Raw genomic sequence first — 20,181 nt, forward strand, 5'->3', positions numbered from 1 at the left:
GTAGCGTGGTTGCGAAGGCGCACATGCGCTGACTCTTTGCTCGATGGCAGGCATACCTACCGCGGGTATATTCTAACCCCCTAACCCGCTGGGGCAATCAAGGATGCTCGTGCAATGATTCTTTTGACTCGGAATGACTCCCAACAACAACCAAATCGACTTCGGTAAAATAACACGGAAAATTAGGCATGTGTTGAAATTCAAAGGAATTTAAAATTTTTGTTACGACATTCATTCTCCTTTACTCCGGAGTCAGCAACCCAATTGAATCCAGTTGAAGCCGCGATAGGTATGCATTATTTATAGGTATGCCTGCCATAAGAGGCGACTAAAATACCAAGGGGTTGCCAGCGCAATATATAGCTTCTCCAACCCAATTGTCAAGATTACCTACCCGTGGCGAATCCTGTTCCATTAACAGCCGAGGCTCTGGCGACCCCAAGTTCCTCAGGGAACTAGGGGGTAGGGAGGGTGGGATGGCCTAGAAGGACCATCAACATCGATAACACTCCCCAAAGCCTTCGGGGGGTTCGTTAATACAACAACAGCAACATCAAGTTGATAGTTTGAAATTCAAGCTAACTTCTTGTCACACAATTAAACAGAAATCTATCAAAGAAGCCAAAAAGATGGGTTTGATGGTGAATGAGGACAAAACGAAGTACCTGCTGTCATCGAGCAAAGAAATAGCGAATATGCGCCTTGGCAACCACGCTACTGTTGGCAGCCATAATTTCGAAATAGTAAAAAACTTCGTTTATTTGGGAACCAGCATCAACACTAGCAACATCAGCTCTGAAATCCAGCGAAGAATCGCTCTTGCCAATAAATGCTACTTTGGACTATGTAGACAATTGAAAAGTAAAGTCCTCTCTCGGCAAACGTTCCCGTCCTGCTATATGGTGCAGAAGCATGGACCATGGCAACATCAGATGAAACGGCTCTGGGAGTGTTCGAGAGAAAAGTTCATCGAAAGATTTATGGACCTCTACGCGTTGGCGATGGCGAGAACCGAAGAAGATTTAACGATGAGCTGTACGAGCTAACTATACGTATACATCAACATAGTCCAGGGAATTAAAACGCAGCGGCTACGCTGGCTAGGCCATGTTATGAGATGACGCTCCGGCCAAGAAAGTGTTTCTATCGGAACGCGCCTATGAAGCAGAGGTAGAGGGCGGTCCCCATTTCGTTGGAAAGACCAGGTGGAAAACGATTTAAACTCCCTTGGTGTGACCAATTGGTGCCGGTTTTTTAAATCACAATAGCTCCGAAATTGTGTTTCCGGTTAATGAAATATGTGAAATAGGGACAACGCCTACTCACTAGATCCATACTAGTATTATTAATTTCTTAAATAGTTTGGTAGCCCTATTTCTACGGCTTGAGTGAAAATAGCATTCGATCCGTGATAATATGTTACAATTCGGCTGCAGTAAACAATGCCGAAAGTCTTAATCAATCGAAAGTTCCGATACATCAGAATCGAAACTCTGCTAGAACTCTGGTTTGTATGTATGAAACTTATACAGCGTCCGTAACAGTGAGGTTATGTTACTGACTTTATATTTTCCAATTTCATAAGAGAATATGTCGGTTTTCTTGAGCACTATCGTTAGATACAATTGATACACACCTTTATTTTAAAATAAAATTAACAAATATGCATTTGTTCTAATTTTTTGTTATACAAACACTGTATCGTATTAAGAGCCGAAAAGTGTTCTGCAAACACGTTTGCTACTTATGAAATCACACGCTCAACTAGCAAATTCTGTATACTAAAGCAGAGCTCTCAGATGAATACGTATGTACATGCATACATATATTTGTAGATGTCTATACGAATCCATACAGAAAATGTTGGCTCTTTTCAATCGTCCCATGGAGTTCGTATCACTATCGAAGTTTTTTAGTGAACGCTCTCGTCAACACAAAGCAACACGAGCCCAGAATCAAGAATAAACACGAGCCAATGGTAAGCAAAAGCAAAATGCAAACCAAAAAGTAACAAACAAGTCTGAGCACAAAATCTACCCTCCACTTGTCTATACGTTATTAGGGAGGACAAGAAAAACACAGTAAGCAAATAGCACTTAAATGCACGTTGATTACAATTTTGAAAAAATTTTATTTTATTAAAACCTAAGCAACTGATTTTTTAAGAATTCAGATCATAATATAAATTCCTATAAAACTTGTTAGTTTGTTTTTTTGTTTTTAGCTATTTGAAAAGAAATTAATTTTTCCTTTAATCGTCTGCATATTTTTCACATACAGCAGCGAAGAGAATAATAACAGTGGCATTTCAAACTTCGACAACTTCTATTTTTATTTTATTATTATTTTTTTTTTTTTTCAATATTTTAAGAAAAAACTTCCATAAATTTTGTAAATGAAACTATAGAAACCAATCTCAGAAGCGTTTTGAAAAAAATTCGAAAGTTCGAGAAAACGCTACTAGGTAGGTAGGTTGAACTGGCCGGTCCATGAGGACCTCACATAGACTGATTGAGTCCGTAGTGTTACCAGAAGTTTGTTTTAACGACCAAACTGAAAAACCCTATCAAAAACCAGGACCTATGTTATAAAATAACTCCGTCCTCTTGGCAAATACTAGAAGCTTCCTAGGACTTAAGCCACTTGCTGCTTCTAGATCTGACAGCTGTATCACTCCTAATAGCTGGAGTCTTAGCCTGGCAAGTGCAGGGCACGAGCACAGAACGTGCTCGATCGTTTCCTCCTCCAACCCGCACTTCCTACACCTGCTATCACTGACCAAGCCTAATTTAAAGGCATGTGACGCCAGAAGGCAGTGTCCAGTCAGAATACCCGTCATGAGTCTACAGTCCTCTCTTTTTAATGATAGAAGCAACTGTGTTAGTCTAAGGTTGTAAGACCTACACATAATCTTCGACACTTTACAGCCCCGCGCTTGAACCCACGCCTTTTCTGCTTGGTCGATCATGTGCACCTCTCGCCTTCGCTTAATCTCGCCCAATCTAATTGGGACGTCTACGGAGCAAGCTTCAAGGGATGCGCCCTTTTTAGCTAATTCGTCCGCTTTTTCATTCCCATCTATTCCCATATGCCCTGGGACCCAATATAGATGTATGCTTCTCCCTGTCCCGATTCTCTCCAGAGACTGCTTACACTCTAACACGCATTTAGATGCTGTGCTATGCGAGATTATTGCCTTAATTGCTGTTTGACTGTCAATATAAAAGTTAACACGGTTGCAGCTTAAGCTATTCTCTTCCAGGGTTTCTACTGCTTTGGTTACGGCTAATATTTCCGCTTGGAAAACGCTACAGTAATCCGGCAGCCTGTAGGATCTGCTTAATTCCGGATCAGCGCAGTATACCGCAGACCCTACTCCTTCCACTATTTTGGAACCATCGGTGTACACATGTATCGCCTCGTCCGCCATTTGCGCACCCTTGCGCCAACCGTCCACCTCTATTGTGGCCTTAAGATCTCCCTCAAAGTGCAGGTAGGGAATCATGTAGTCTGTTCGTCTTGTGACTGAGGACGCTATACTACTATGGCCATATGGTCGGCGCTCAAACTGCCCCGAAGCATCGAGCCTGGTTGCGGTCGTTAACGCTTTGTTCTTTGCTACCAGGTCTACAGGTGGAATGTGCAGAATGGCATACAGTGCAGCCGTCGGGGTTGTTTTCAGGGCTCCCGTAATGCAAAGCATCGATAGTCTGCATACCCCCTCTAATTTTTTGAGGTATGTTGTTTTTTGTGTGGCTTTCCACCAAACAAGAACTCCATAGTATAGAATAGGGCTTACAATCGCTGTAAAAACCCAATGAGAAAGAGAGGGCGATAGGCCCCACGTACACCCCAGCATTCTTTTACATGCATAGAGTGCCGTTGAGGCCTTCTTGACCCTCTCCTCCACGTTGAGCTTCCATGACAGCTTACTGTCTAGGATGATTCCTAGATATTTTGTGCAAGGTTTCTCCTGTAAGGTCACCGCTCCTAACTTAGGCCTGGTCCAATTTGGGACCTTGTACCTCTTTGTAAACAAGACCATATCCGTCTTCTCCGCATTGACTTTTAGCCCGACATTAGATGCCCAGGTATGAATATCCCGAAGCGCCCGATCCATCAAAGAACTAATCGTTGGAAGGCATTTTCCACTTATGACAATTGCAACGTCATCTGCGTAAGCCGTAAGTTTTACGGGTCCCTCATCGAATTGCCTGAGCAGTTGGTTGATGACCAGTGTCCACAGCAGAGGTGATAGCACCCCTCCCTGCGGCGTGCCCCTGTCCACTGATTTCGTGGCCTCGTACAATCCCCATTGTGATGTAATCTTCCTGCAATTTAACATGCAGCCGATCCATCTGATTAAGGCAGGATGTACTTTAATGTAATTAAGACCATCCATAATCGCCCATTTTGCAACATTATTGAAAGCCCCGGCAATGTCCAAGAAGACTCCTAGAGCATACTCCTTATATTCCAGGGATTTCTCTATGCTTATTACCACCCTATGCAATGCGGTGTCTACCGACTTGCCTTTGGTGTACGCATGCTGTGTTGTGGAGAGCAGCTTTTCATCCACGTTGGACTTTATGTACACATCTATCAGCCTCTCAAAGGTTTTGAGCAGAAATGATGTTAAGCTAATGGGTCTATAGTCTTTGGGATACACGTGACCGATCTTCCCCGCCTTTGGTAGAAAAGCTACACGAGAAGTTCTCCAAGAGTGCGGTACATGATTCAGTCTTATGCACCCATCGAATATTATTTGAAGCCATTCCACGACCGCCCTACTTGAGACTTGTAGCATGGCTGGGAATATACCATCTGGGCCCGGCGATTTAAACTTAGAAAACGTCTTCACTGCCCACTCGATCTTGGTATCGGTCACCAAGCCCGGCACCACTAGCTCCGTGATCGAAGTGTGAGTGATGTCTGCTGGTTCTTCTAAACCGTCTCCCGATGGGAAATGTGTATCGAGAAGCACCTTAAGGGATTCCTCACTATCACGTGACCATTCCCCGTTCTCTTTCTTTATTAGTCCCTGGACTATGTTTCCCTTTGCTAGGACTTTTTTCAACCGTGCTGTTTCACTGGAGCACTCTATGTCCGTACAGAAACTTTTCCATGAGTTTCTCTTCGCCCTGGTAATTTCACGCTTGTAGATCCTCAGTAGATCCCTGTACTCGTCCCGACACGCTTCGCTTTCCGCGGTCTTTGCGAGTTTAAACATTTCTTTTACCTGTCTTCTTAGAAGACTCAGCTCATTGCTCCACCATGGCGGCTTTGCTTTTCCTCTGAATCTTCTTAGAGGGCAAGCTTTGTTATACGCAGTCATAAGCGTCCTTGTTAGGAATTCATTCGACTCCTCCAGTTCCTCTACATTAGCAACCTCTTTGGGTTGTCCCAGTTTCGTTTCTACATGTTTCTGGAATTTAGTCCAATTCGTTGCCCTAGGGTTTCTAAAGGTTCCTCCCTTCTCTACCCTCTTTAGTGGGATGCTGAAGCTTATATACGCATGGTCGGAGAAGGATGGTCTATCGAGAACCATCCAATCATACCTTGATATATCACGCTCGGAGCTCAATGTAATATCCAGAACATTGCTGGATGTTGGACCAATGTATGTAGGAACATTTCCCCTGTTGGCTATCTGCAAATTGGTTTGCAGGATGTAACAAAATAGAGATTCGCCTCTCTCGTTCGTATCTGCTCCTCCCCACGCATTGTGGTGCGCATTTGCATCTGCGCCTATGACCAACCGCCCTTTGCGCCCTTCCTCCTGTACTAGCCTTTTGCACTCCATCGGTGGAACCTCCGCAGCATGGGCCATGTAGCAGGACGCCAGGATAAATGCCTGCTTATTCTTTTGCTCAACGGCCACTGCTACGAGATCCTCGGTGGTGTAATTAGGCAGCATATATGAATGCAGCTGTTTCCTTACCATTACTACAGCTCACACCCGTCGTTCCGTTTGTGCGTAGTAAACGCCAAACCCGCGCGCGCTAAGTCCAGAAACCTTTCCTCCCGATGAGAGCCACGGCTCCTGGATCAGCGCCACGTCAAACGAACCCTCCTCAAGGGTTAGGAGGAGTTCGCTCGACGCCACTTTACTGTGTTGGAGGTTTATCTGTAGGACTCGCAGCACCATTGGGCTGTTTGTCCCCCTCCAGCACCTTCGTCTTGACGTCGTCGTCCTCCTCTTGCCCTTTTGGTTTAGAGTATTCGAGGCGCCCTTCAGCCCCTCGTGAATGTTGTGCCGCGTGTTCCTCTGTGCGAGTCACAGCACCATTTAGCGTTTGGTCCTCTTCTAGCACGTTCGTGGTGACGTCGGGGACCTCCACCTGTCTTTTTTCCCTTAGGCTTCTGAGGTCCTTTTCGACTTCGCCCACTTCCAGCGTGTTAGGATTTTTATCCTCGGGACTTCTTTTCCTGAGTCGCATGTAAATTTTGCCAGTGCCAAAGGACATTTTGCCAAGCTGCGTGTACAAAATATCCTCCGCCTGCTTGTTTATTTGGAAGATGTAGAACTGACCATCCTCGGTAGGCCGAGATACAGTAAGTACCTTCCAATCCTGTGTCGGTATGTTCGGGTTCTGATTCTGCAGAAGTCGCAGTGTATCCTCCGACTTCATCACGCATGGTATCCATACCTTAACTTTTGGTACCGTGGGGATTTGCGCTTTATCCACCACCTCAAACCGCGCGTTCGTGCCTTGCCTTTGGAGGTTTGGAACGACTTCCTCCAGCCACCGCAAGCTCGCGATGTTGTCGCACGCTATCATCTTCACACCATTATACCATCCCCCCGAATCAAAGGTTGGAAGGGGCTCACTTGGTTGTTCCCGCATCATCTTAAGCATTAAGCTAATAAGCTCCCTTTCCACAGATCTCCACCTTTCAGTAGTCATTTGTCCGAACGGACTGCTACGATCAACCAGCGCCACAGTCAGTGACTGCTTTGCCACATCACTCATCTTCTCGGGAAAAGCAGGAGTCTTAGTGTTATCTCCCTTTGGAACCTCCGAGAACACCGGAGTCTTCGCGTTAACTCCCTTTAGCGCCTCCGAGAAAGCCGGCTACTAAAATTTCAAACTTTTTATTTGGAGCTATTTAATTTGTATTTTGAATATGCAGTTTTATAACCCAATCAATTTTAGACTAACAAAGTACAAGTTTTAGTTTTAGGTGTCTCAAAATTCACATTGATTTTTGACAATTTTTTACCGAAGGAAGTTTCAGATTTTCTTCCATATAAAAAAAATTTGTTTGGAGGAAAATCTTTAACACCTATCGAAAGAAAAGTTGTCAAAAATCAATGCAATATTTGAGAGAGTTTTAACTTGTTACATGTCTCTATTTATTTATATGGTAATTCAAAAAATGGGCGAAAACCGAAATTTTTGAGTATCGTAAATTTTCAATTTTTTGAAAAATTATATTAAATAATAAAGCCATCTTAAAGTAACCTTTTGTCTCAAACAATATTGTCTGTACTTTGTTATTTTAGGGGGTTCAGCCTAAAAATAAACTTGTTTTATTTAATTAAATCGGCCTAAAAGCTCTAAATTCATATTAAATAGCTAATTTTATCAAATTTACCTGAGATTCGTACTCAGCCTAAACAAAGTCCTATGAAATGATTGAGTTTGGCATTATTTGCATAAAGCTTACAGGGCAGAGTTATTAGTATCTAAAACTTGAATACATAATTTAATTTAGTTATAGCTTTGTAAATTTTTTGAAAAAACAATGTGATTCATAGCGATAAATGTAAGTAATAGAGGCAGTATACACCAGCGAAAGCAAAAAATACTTTTCTTCGAGAGATTTTTTGGTGTATCGAGTGACAAGAGGATGCACTTTGGGGAAAAATGCATTTAAAAAAGTGCACATTGAAAAAGAAAATCGGAGGTGCTAAACAGACGTACCACGAAATAAGGGTACTTTACGAAAAGTTTGCCACGGAATTAGGAGCATTACATTAATCGATAGTTGGAAACTATTCTTAGATGATCAATGAATAGGGAAATTCTCGTTTATTTGTTTTGAATTCCATTGTTTCAACGCAGCAAGAATATGAAGCTAGAAAAGTCCCTAATGCCACGGAATATGCATAATTTACTTTAATTACACTGGTTTACAGCCAAAGGGCACCAGGGACGCCATTATGAAATTCCTATGTAAAATCACCCCTGATTCCGAAAATCAAGGTAATTTTTAATTATATGGTAACACTTTTGAGATATTTACGAATAACCGTTTAAAAAACAAAAAAAATTTGGTCCACCTAATCATATATATCTCAAGAACGCATTGAGCAATTTCAAAACGGATTGAAGCTTTTAAAAGGTAATAAAATTTGCTATAAACTGTGCATCACTTTTCGCTAGGCGCTGTAGATTCAAAGATAACGAACAATCATTGCGGATTTTTTCAATTTTTTTTTTAAATATAAAAAAAATTGTACTTTGCGAGGAAGGATCTCGAAAACTTTTTAATTTTTTGCAGATTTTTTTTCTCTCTAAGCCCTTTTTTTTTTTTTAAAAAATAAGCTTTCATTCAACAAAATCGATGGACTAATACAAAAGTTATAAGCATTCAAGTAAATATATCAATTTAATACTCAAATACCCTACTGGTACATATGTGTTACTATTCGTATATCAGTTAGTTAGCAGGTAGATTCTCGAATTGTTATTCATCATCATCATCATCCTCCTCAACTCCTATTGGAGCATAGGGCCTCGACCACCGACTTAAATCTTATTCTGTTAGGTGCAGTTCTTGTGATGTCATTCCACGTATATCCTGCGTCTTCGAGTTCTTTATCCACAGTTCTGCGCCAAGTTTTCGCAGGTGCACCAGGTCGTCGGCTTCCTTGTGGATTCCATCGCAATGCTTGTCTGGCTATATTTACTGGAGGTCTTCTGAGAGTGTGACCAATCCACGACCATTTACGCTTGGTTATTTCTGTGGTAGCCTTAGGTTGATTTGTTCTAGACCATAAGTCGTCATTTGAAATTCTTTCCGGCCATCGAATTTTCAGGATTCGGCGCAGACATTTATTAATAAAAACTTGTAGACGTTTCTGAATTGAAGTTGAGCTTTTCCACGTCTCGCAAGCATAAAACAGTACTGATTTAACATTCGAATTAAACAGTCGAAGCTTCGTTTTTAAAGATATTTGGCTGGACCTCCACACGTTTGCCAGTTGCCCAAAAACCATTCTTGCTTTGTTTATGCGAGACTGAACGTCCTCATCTGCACCGCTCTTATTTGAGACAATACTACCAAGATAAACAACGGACTCTACACCTTCGATTTCATTTTCGTCAACCGTAAGCGTCAATGGCCTTGATGAAATACTATAGCCGCATCTTATGACTTTGGTTTTCGCTGTATTGATGCTTAGTCCGGCCTCCTTTGCATGTGTGTTGACAGCTTCTAAATTGTGTTGAAGGTCAGTACTTCTGTGGCTTAGCAGACAGACATCGTCTGCATATTCTAAATCCCCTAGCTGAGTGAAAGGCGTCCACTGTACACCGTGTCCACCATTTTCTGCGTTCCTCATAATCTCGTCTAATGCCAAGATAAACAAGAGCGGGGAGAGTATGCATCCCTGTCGCACCCCGCTTTTAATTTCGAAGGGTTCTGAGAGGCGCCCATCGTGACTGACCCGACACTTAAATTCGGCATACATTGCCTTTATAATGTTGATTATTTTATTGGGCATCCCTCGTTTTCGTAGTATTTCCCAAATATATTTCCTGTCGAGACTATCAAAAGCCTTTTTAAAGTCGATAAAAAGTAAATAAGCTGATGTTCTGTATTCACAGCATTGTTCAACAATGATTCGGACGGTATTTATTAGATCAACACAGGATCGGTTTTGTCTAAAGCCAAACTGATTTTCTCTTAGAGTTCGATACACCGCCTCTTCAATTCGGGACAGTAAGATCGTGGAGAACACTTTGCTAGGAATCGAGAGTAAGGTGATACCTCTGTAGTTGTTACAATCAGAGGTGTCTCCCTTTTTTGCGACTTTTACAAGTATGCCTTCATTCCACTGACGAGGGTAGGATTCTTCTTCCCATACCTGACGGAAGATTGGAAGTAAGGTTTCAGCTGCGGTATCTGGATCTGCTATGAGGTATTCAGCATATATGTCATCAGTTCCTGGGGCCTTGCCCTTTTTTAAGGACTTGATTGCTGAAATTATTTCATTTTTCGTAGGGGGCGCGCTGTTTACCCCATTGAAGTGGGGTTGGCTGTTGTAGTTTGCAGCAATAGTGTTGGAATTTAAGGTCGCTTCACCTACAGGATTATTTAATACTTTCTTGAAGTGTTCCACCCATACACTCATTTGTTGTTCGCTTTCAGTAATAAGATTTCCGTTTAAGTCTTTTACTGGTTTTTGACCACTCCTGTATTTTCCGGTGAGTTCCCTACTAATCTCATAGAGTTCCCTCATATTATTTAATCTGGCTGCCGTTTCAGCTCGACTTGCTAATGTGTCAGCCCATTCCCTCTTGTCTTTTCTAGCAGACTTCTTAATTTGCTTGCATTTTTCTTTATACCTTGCGGCTAACTGCCTTGCTTCCTCCGTGTCATTGTTGTTCGTCCGTCTGAGAAGCGATTCTTTAATTTTCCGCCGCTGTTCAATAAGTGTCCACGTATTATTTGTTAGCCATACTTTCTTTGCTTTGTTTTTGTGTCCAAGGATACTGCTACCAAGTTCTTGGTAGATATTATTAACGGAGTCTAGCCTGTCACCTGTACTACCACTCATGTTTACCTGTTCAACACGTTCGCGTACTGCGGCATTAAAGGCATTTTGATATTCTTCATGCTTTAGTTTCTCAATATCAATTTTCTTGCTAATTTTTTGAAGGTTTTTCTGTACTGCGGCTACCTTAAATCTGAAACTACCAGCTACAAGGTAGTGATCGCTACCAATATCTGCTCCTCTTTTAACGCGCACATCTAGCAAGGATGACCTCCATCTGCTGTTTATTAGTACGTGATCAATTTGGTTATTAGTGCGTTGATCCGGAGACGTCCATGTTGTTTTGTGGACTAATTTATGTGGGAATAAGCTTCCACCGATCACCAGACCGTTTTCACAACAAAATTCTATAAGCCTACTACCATTGTCATTCCGGGTACCAGGGCTGTGTTTACCCATGTATATATCTAGACCATCATTGTCAGATCCACGAGTACAGTATCCGACGAGCCTTGCAGATATTATGAAGGAACAAGGCGCATGTACTATTATTTATACTTAGATCAAGTTCAAATTCAAGCATATAGAAAAAAGGTTCCCTAGTTCTACAAAGAAAACACTACCTGCCTTAAAAATACGCTCTTGCTTGAAATGTACCTGGGTTTGAGAAAACGACACTAACAGTTTTTTGTATCTAATAACCCTTCGAAAATCTACCTGCTAACTAAGTGATATACGAATACTAATACATATGCACCAGTAGGGTACTTAAGTATTAAATGGATATATTTCCTTGAATGCTTATCACTTTTGTATTATTCCATCGATTTTGTTGAATGAAAGCTTATTTTTTTTAAATAAAACAGAGCTTAGAGAGAACAAAAAAATCTGCAAAAAAATAAAAAGTTTTCGAGATCCTTCCTCGCAAAGTACAATTTTTTTTATATTTTTACAAAAAAAATTGAAAAAATCCGTAATGATTGTTCGTTACCTTTGAATCTGCAGGGCCTAGGAAAAAATATGTACAGTTTATAGCAAATTTTATTACCTTTTAAAAGCTTCAAACCGTTTTGGAATTGCTCAATTCGTTCTTTAGATATATATGATTAAGTGGACCCAATTTTTTTTTTTTTTTTTAAACAAAACGGTAATTCGTAAATATCTCAAAAACGTTACCATAGAGTTAAAAATAACCTTGATTTTCGGAATCATGGGGTGATTTTACATAGCAATTTCATAATGGCGTCTCCGGTGCAGAAAAAAAGTTGGTATTTGTGATCCAGTGTTATTGGAGTCATTTTGAAAACGCTTTAAGCTATATACTAATTATTTTAGAATTCGTCACATTTTGGTCAGGTTACGCTGAGAACTTTTAGTTTTATATGGAGGAACATAGACGTTGTTTAAAAAAAAATTCTGATAACGCAAGTTTGAGAACAAAGTTAGCTCTCAAACCTTATTCTTCAGTGTCAAATGCATCTCAAATAATCCTTGATACCGCCCTCAACATTAAATATACTTTTTGGATCAGGCATTTTCGGTACTTTCCAAATTTAGAAATTTTTATTAATTCTTACGCTCATCTCAAACATGACCGGAATCAAATGCTAATCAATTTGTATTAAAAATTTAAAATCAACGTTCGATAAAAGATTGACTTAGTAATGATGAAGAAATTGAGAATGTATTAAGCATATTAAGCCCTTTCTTTTTCAATTCCATTTAGTGCCTGTCATTTTTTAGCAGCGTTAGAGAAAATAGAGGTTCTCAATTTGAGAAATAGGGAAATCCCATATCAATAATGTGTCTTCTAGTTTGAAAACGCTATAAACAGTTATTTGGGATCCATGTCAGAACTAACATTTCAAATTTAAGAATAAGTTAATTCTCAAATTGGGATGCAACAAATTTCTAAAGGGTAGATTTATACGGCTCTTAAATAAGATAATTCTGAGTGAGTTATATATATGCATGTATGGATTTGGGCACATTTTTTATAAACCGAAAGTACGTTATTTCTGACTGAAGACACTCAAGCAATTTTTGAAAAAATGTGCAAAAAAACATTAAAAAAAAATAATTTTTTTAAACTTTCAGAAAAGCGACAAAAGTACTAATTTCCGGCTTCTAAATACAAACTACGGACACATTCAGCCTATGTGACGTCTTTTTTGTTGACCGGCCAGTTGAACCGAAGTACATTGATCCAGTGTTCTACATTGAAGAGTCGCAAATGCCTCGTAACCAAAAAAACTTCCCAAAGAAAAAATGTCCATATGATTTTGCGAGGTTTGCACGATTTGCGAGCTTCATGGGGCAGTTAAGAGTTTTCATTTGCTGCTCTATTGTTTAATTAAAGCTTTCAGACATGCAAACTTATACATTACCCAAGCACAATTACTCTTCCTGTGAAAACAAATATGTACGACAAAGATTTCACCAAGCAGTGGTGTTCTTATGAGAATACCATTATGAAGCGTTCGACTTATCAAAATCAATCATATCGCTCAACAATCCTACGGCACTAAGAAGTACTTATACAGAAACAAACCAACAACATTTGAAAAAAATTGGTCGACATCTGGAAGTATGCCCACAATACAATCTCTATCGACAGTAACTATTTAAGAAGTAAATATTAGAACATCAGTGATTAAATGAAAATAAGCTAAGTTATTAACATAAATGAAGAAAAGTAACGTTATTGCCACATCAAGTCGGTAAATGATAGGATACCGCAAAAACCGTTGAGTGGAATATCACTCTAGCTCGGCTGCGGTTTCGAAAAAACGCTATCCAAGAAAACGTTTGAATAACGCCCAGAGCTGTGTGTGCAATCATTTGAAATTTTAAATCATTGATTTAAGAATGCTGTTTCTTTATTCTTTCATTCCTTGTTAAGGAATGTGGCTTAAAAGTTAACCCATTCTTCATTCAGTAGTGGGAAAAAAAGAATGCACTCTTGAACTCTTCGAAGAAAGAATGAAGTAATTGAATGAAACACAAACATTTTTCAACACAGAATAAGCATTCAAATGAATGCATCCTTTGCTGAGTGTGCACACACTTTTCTAGCACCAATCAATTATGAAAAATGTCGTACCAGCACAAAACCCGCTCAAATATCACATGGTTGCATTTAATTAAAGCGACTTCAAAATATCAACACAAAAATTTAGTTATTGACAGTGATGACCAGTTTTTTCGTTATTTAAATGGTAATAAAGCACAAAGAAGTTAATTGAAAAAGCATTTTTATTAAAATTGTTCTAAAAATTTAATAATAAAAAAAGCAAATGACAAATATTTCAACATCCCTGTTCCGAAAATTGTCATCGTTCTAAATAAGTATTGCCAATGTGGCATATAAAAGGCTTGCAGGAAAAAGTACTAATCTACATATGAACGTCCTCAATTGTTGATTAAACAACTGAAAGATATATATTATAAAAACTCTTAAGTTCCTTCATATATTCTTCCTAGCGGTTTTGTGGTCAAATAGATAATGGTTTGTGAGTTTCCAAATTGCAACAGCAATATACTATTTTTCTCTATTTTCTAAGAAAAATATTCTTCTAACACAATAGTTGGTAATTACAGTCATTTAAAGTAGGCTCTATAGGTAGTTGTAGCTTTGTTGATAGCAAAGAAAATTAACTTTGAATACAAATCTGCTCATGTAAGGTAGAATTCAACCTACAAATGCCATGCAAAAAGGCAGAGAGGCTAATGGTCCTTCTCAATCACTCGGGTCCTAGATTTATATTCCGTCAAACACTGTCATAACATCAGCTGCAGCTTAGTAACCTCTGAAGAGTCTCTCCCAATGAAACATCTTTTTTTCGTGGCACATATGAAGGAAAGCTGGGAAGGTGACTCAGGTGAATAGAAAAAGCCTGAATCCCTGTAGGACGATGCCATGGAATTAGACATATAGACCTATGTACTTTGATGTATTTAAATTTAAACGACTTAAACTCAAGTATCTGTTTTGTTATATTATCAGCAAAAAATATCCACAATTTACTCTATTTGGTCAATGCACAATGTGTTCATTTACAATATCCATTTTACTACAACAGCAAAATAAGTAGTATATATAGAACAATTTTGACATATAGCAAGAAAGCAATAGATTGTCTTTGCGAAGTTTAAAGAGAAACTGAAAAGAAAGAAACATTTACTGGCATATTTCGATGATTTAAGGCAACTGCAGTTTCACCGTGTGATTCGCGGTTCGAATATCAGTGAAGCCGTTGATAACATTCGAAATTGACTGATGATGATTATGTGGCGGTTTTCGAAATGTTAAAATCGCAGTATGCCAGTAAATTTTTCTTTCTTTTCAAAAATAATGATTGAATATTCAATTATTATAAGCCGATGTTAAGCTCATGAATTCTTAAATATTAAAACTATTTGAATAATTAGACGCGGCTATTATTATTGCTATTGATAAATTTTACGCCTTTTTTGCACCCAACTCCTGAATTGATTTAACATATCTTATGGCAATGAAAGTATACAAAAAAAGAACCCTAGGGAAAAAGTATTTAGTACTGAATGGATAAAAGTGTGCATTCATTTCAAGTTTACATTCATTAAAGATTGGGAATGGTTCCTATACTCCCACTCTATATTGAATTTTATTTTACCATTCAATAACACACACACTTTAGATTTGAGTTAAGGTATTTTGAGCCATTCAGGAATGGAGATTTATAATATGCAACCAATAAATCACAATTTTTAAAAGAATGCTGAGAGAATTCACACTCAATTGATTCAATCTTTTTACAGCTCTGAGAACGCCCCATCTCAGAATTTGATTCAAAAACGCCCTATCTGAGCTAAAATTTAATACATTTTGACATTAGCTGGGGCGTTTATGAAAACAATTCTGAGGGCTTTTTTGAAAAAAAAAGTCAAATAGGGCACTATTCAAAAGTAGCTTGATATAGGGCATATTCGGAACGGAAGCCGAGATAGGGTGATAATCCACTCAAAAATCGATATATCCTATAAGAATTCTGACCATCATGTGGATACTCATTTAAAATCAACGTTCGATAAAAGATTGACTTAGTAATGATGAAGAAATTGAGAATGTATTAAGCATATTAAGCCCTTTCTTTTTCAATTCCATTTAGTGCCTGTCATTTTTTAGCAGCGTTAGAGAAAATAGAGGTTCTCAATTTGAGAAATAGGGAAATCCCATATCAATAATGTGTCTTCTAGTTTGAAAACGCTATAAACAGTTATTTGGGATCCATGTCAGAACTAACATTTCAAATTTAAGAATAAGTTAATTCTCAAATTGGGATGCAACAAATTTCTAAAGGGTAGATTTATACGGCTCTTAAATAAGATAATTCTGAGTGAGTTATATATATGCATGTATGGATTTGGGCACATTTTTTATAAACCGAAAGTACGTTATTTCTGACTGAAGACACTCAAGCAATTTTTGAAAAAATGTGCAAAAAAACATTAAAAAAAAATAATTTTTTTAAACTTTCAGAAAAGCGACAAAAGTACTAATTTCCGGCTTCTAAATACAAACTACGGACACATTCAGCCTATGTGACGTCTTTTTTGTTGACCGGCCAGTTGAACCGAAGTACATTGATCCAGTGTTCTACATTGAAGAGTCGCAAATGCCTCGTAACCAAAAAAACTTCCCAAAGAAAAAATGTCCATATGATTTTGCGAGGTTTGCACGATTTGCGAGCTTCATGGGGCAGTTAAGAGTTTTCATTTGCTGCTCTATTGTTTAATTAAAGCTTTCAGACATGCAAACTTATACATTACCCAAGCACAATTACTCTTCCTGTGAAAACAAATATGTACGACAAAGATTTCACCAAGCAGTGGTGTTCTTATGAGAATACCATTATGAAGCGTTCGACTTATCAAAATCAATCATATCGCTCAACAATCCTACGGCACTAAGAAGTACTTATACAGAAACAAACCAACAACATTTGAAAAAAATTGGTCGACATCTGGAAGTATGCCCACAATACAATCTCTATCGACAGTAACTATTTAAGAAGTAAATATTAGAACATCAGTGATTAAATGAAAATAAGCTAAGTTATTAACATAAATGAAGAAAAGTAACGTTATTGCCACATCAAGTCGGTAAATGATAGGATACCGCAAAAACCGTTGAGTGGAATATCACTCTAGCTCGGCTGCGGTTTCGAAAAAACGCTATCCAAGAAAACGTTTGAATAACGCCCAGAGCTGTGTGTGCAATCATTTGAAATTTTAAATCATTGATTTAAGAATGCTGTTTCTTTATTCTTTCATTCCTTGTTAAGGAATGTGGCTTAAAAGTTAACCCATTCTTCATTCAGTAGTGGGAAAAAAAGAATGCACTCTTGAACTCTTCGAAGAAAGAATGAAGTAATTGAATGAAACACAAACATTTTTCAACACAGAATAAGCATTCAAATGAATGCATCCTTTGCTGAGTGTGCACACACTTTTCTAGCACCAATCAATTATGAAAAATGTCGTACCAGCACAAAACCCGCTCAAATATCACATGGTTGCATTTAATTAAAGCCACTTCAAAATATCAACACAAAAATTTAGTTATTGACAGTGATGACCAGTTTTTTCGTTATTTAAATGGTAATAAAGCACAAAGAAGTTAATTGAAAAAGCATTTTTATTAAAATTGTTCTAAAAATTTAATAATAAAAAAAGCAAATGACAAATATTTCAACATCCCTGTTCCGAAAATTGTCATCGTTCTAAATAAGTGTTGCCAATGTGGCATATAAAAGGCTTGCAGGAAAAAGTACTAATCTACATATGAACGTCCTCAATTGTTGATTAAACAACTGAAAGATATATATTATAAAAACTCTTAAGTTCCTTCATATATTCTTCCTAGCGGTTTTGTGGTCAAATAGATAATGGTTTGTGAGTTTCCAAATTGCAACAGCAATATACTATTTTTCTCTATTTTCTAAGAAAAATATTCTTCTAACACAATAGTTGGTAATTACAGTCATTTAAAGTAGGCTCTATAGGTAGTTGTAGCTTTGTTGATAGCAAAGAAAATTAACTTTGAATACAAATCTGCTCATGTAAGGTAGAATTCAACCTACAAATGCCATGCAAAAAGGCAGAGAGGCTAATGGTCCTTCTCAATCACTCGGGTCCTAGATTTATATTCCGTCAAACACTGTCATAACATCAGCTGCAGCTTAGTAACCTCTGAAGAGTCTCTCCCAATGAAACATCTTTTTTTCGTGGCACATATGAAGGAAAGCTGGGAAGGTGACTCAGGTGAATAGAAAAAGCCTGAATCCCTGTAGGACGATGCCATGGAATTAGACATATAGACCTATGTACTTTGATGTATTTAAATTTAAACGACTTAAACTCAAGTATCTGTTTTGTTATATTATCAGCAAAAAATATCCACAATTTACTCTATTTGGTCAATGCACAATGTGTTCATTTACAATATCCATTTTACTACAACAGCAAAATAAGTAGTATATATAGAACAATTTTGACATATAGCAAGAAAGCAATAGATTGTCTTTGCGAAGTTTAAAGAGAAACTGAAAAGAAAGAAACATTTACTGGCATATTTCGATGATTTAAGGCAACTGCAGTTTCACCGTGTGATTCGCGGTTCGAATATCAGTGAAGCCGTTGATAACATTCGAAATTGACTGATGATGATTATGTGGCGGTTTTCGAAATGTTAAAATCGCAGTATGCCAGTAAATTTTTCTTTCTTTTCAAAAATAATGATTGAATATTCAATTATTATAAGCCGATGTTAAGCTCATGAATTCTTAAATATTAAAACTATTTGAATAATTAGACGCGGCTATTATTATTGCTATTGATAAATTTTACGCCTTTTTTGCACCCAACTCCTGAATTGATTTAACATATCTTATGGCAATGAAAGTATACAAAAAAAGAACCCTAGGGAAAAAGTATTTAGTACTGAATGGATAAAAGTGTGCATTCATTTCAAGTTTACATTCATTAAAGATTGGGAATGGTTCCTATACTCCCACTCTATATTGAATTTTATTTTACCATTCAATAACACACACACTTTAGATTTGAGTTAAGGTATTTTGAGCCATTCAGGAATGGAGATTTATAATATGCAACCAATAAATCACAATTTTTAAAAGAATGCTGAGAGAATTCACACTCAATTGATTCAATCTTTTTACAGCTCTGAGAACGCCCCATCTCAGAATTTGATTCAAAAACGCCCTATCTGAGCTAAAATTTAATACATTTTGACATTAGCTGGGGCGTTTATGAAAACAATTCTGAGGGCTTTTTTGAAAAAAAAAGTCAAATAGGGCACTATTCAAAAGTAGCTTGATATAGGGCATATTCGGAACGGAAGCCGAGATAGGGTGATAATCCACTCAAAAATCGATATATCCTATAAGAATTCTGACCATCATGTGGATACTCATCAGAGGGGAAAAGTTGTACATCAGTACGCAGAACAAAGCTCCCGGAGATAAGTTCTAGCAGTATAAAAAATCGAATTTCACTGTGGTTGTTTACATATATACATGAAGGCACCGCCTTAGTTATTATTGGAATTCTTCAAATCGACCACACATGACATAGTCTACCCCAGAATCTTGTACAGTTTTATGATAATGCAGCAGCAGGCGGTAAATGGTAAATGATGCGGCAATTTGTTCGATCGCTCATGAATCAATTTGTATGGCGACACGCCCGCTTCATTTGTAGATATCAAGTAGCGGGCATGAGATTCCTCACTGCGTAATCTTGAACTTTTTTAAGTAGCTCTCAATTGCAGATACGGCAATAGCATGCAAAACAACAACGAAAGACGAGAAAGGTAAAAAACTAGCTGCACATATTAACACAAAAACTAAATCAACGAATTCAGATTATGAAATCTGCATGGAAATGCATTTAGTCTACAGCAATAAATTGTAGAGCTTACGATTTCTTCTCGAACAATAGCGAGATTTTCGAGACCCGATAAATCGAAAACTCGACTTCTCGCGAGATTCTCGTGTCTCGAAGTACTCGTAAATCTCGCGAGCTTCTCGATATAAAGTTAATTGCTGTATGGACAGTATTTATAACTTGGTTTTTTTACTTGTGAATTTTTTTTTTTTTTGATTAAATTGCTTTCCAATGACATTTAACTCAAAACATATTTATTATATCTGACATCGAGAACACGGCTTCTCGCGAGAATCTCGAATCTCTAAATACTCGTAATACACGCGAGCATCTCGACTTTCAATTCAGTCGCTGCATTGGCAGTACTCTATACATTTCTGTGTTTTGTAGTTGTGGTTTTGTGGAAATTTTCGCTCGTGCTCCAGAAGAAATCGTAAAGCTCTATATGAAACAGCCAATGAATCGATTAAATTGAATGTCGAGAAGCTCGCGAGCCTTACGAGTAA

The 20,181-nt window shown here is 38.1% G+C and overlaps 2 protein-coding genes across 15 annotated transcripts in view; both read right to left on the reverse strand.

Annotated features, from left to right (window-relative positions):
• LOC137237465 (uncharacterized) overlaps positions 1–1,930 on the reverse strand; it is a 45,595-nt gene extending 43,665 nt beyond the window's left edge. Inside the window, exon 1 of one of the 2 annotated variants that reach the window (XM_067761124.1) lies at positions 1,637–1,930. The gene's annotated coding sequence lies outside the window, so the exon portion shown is untranslated. The remainder of the gene's footprint in view (positions 1–1,636) is intronic. The other variant, XM_067761120.1, reaches the window with a different exon arrangement.
• The window catches only part of KrT95D (phosphofurin acidic cluster sorting protein KrT95D), a 298,169-nt gene that overhangs the window by 249,192 nt on the left and 28,796 nt on the right, over positions 1–20,181 (reverse strand). The window lies entirely within an intron of this gene.

The sequence above is a fragment of the Eurosta solidaginis genome, chromosome 1 (genome assembly GCF_040869045.1).
Source record: "Eurosta solidaginis isolate ZX-2024a chromosome 1, ASM4086904v1, whole genome shotgun sequence".
In the NCBI taxonomy this organism is placed as follows: domain Eukaryota; kingdom Metazoa; phylum Arthropoda; class Insecta; order Diptera; family Tephritidae; genus Eurosta; species Eurosta solidaginis.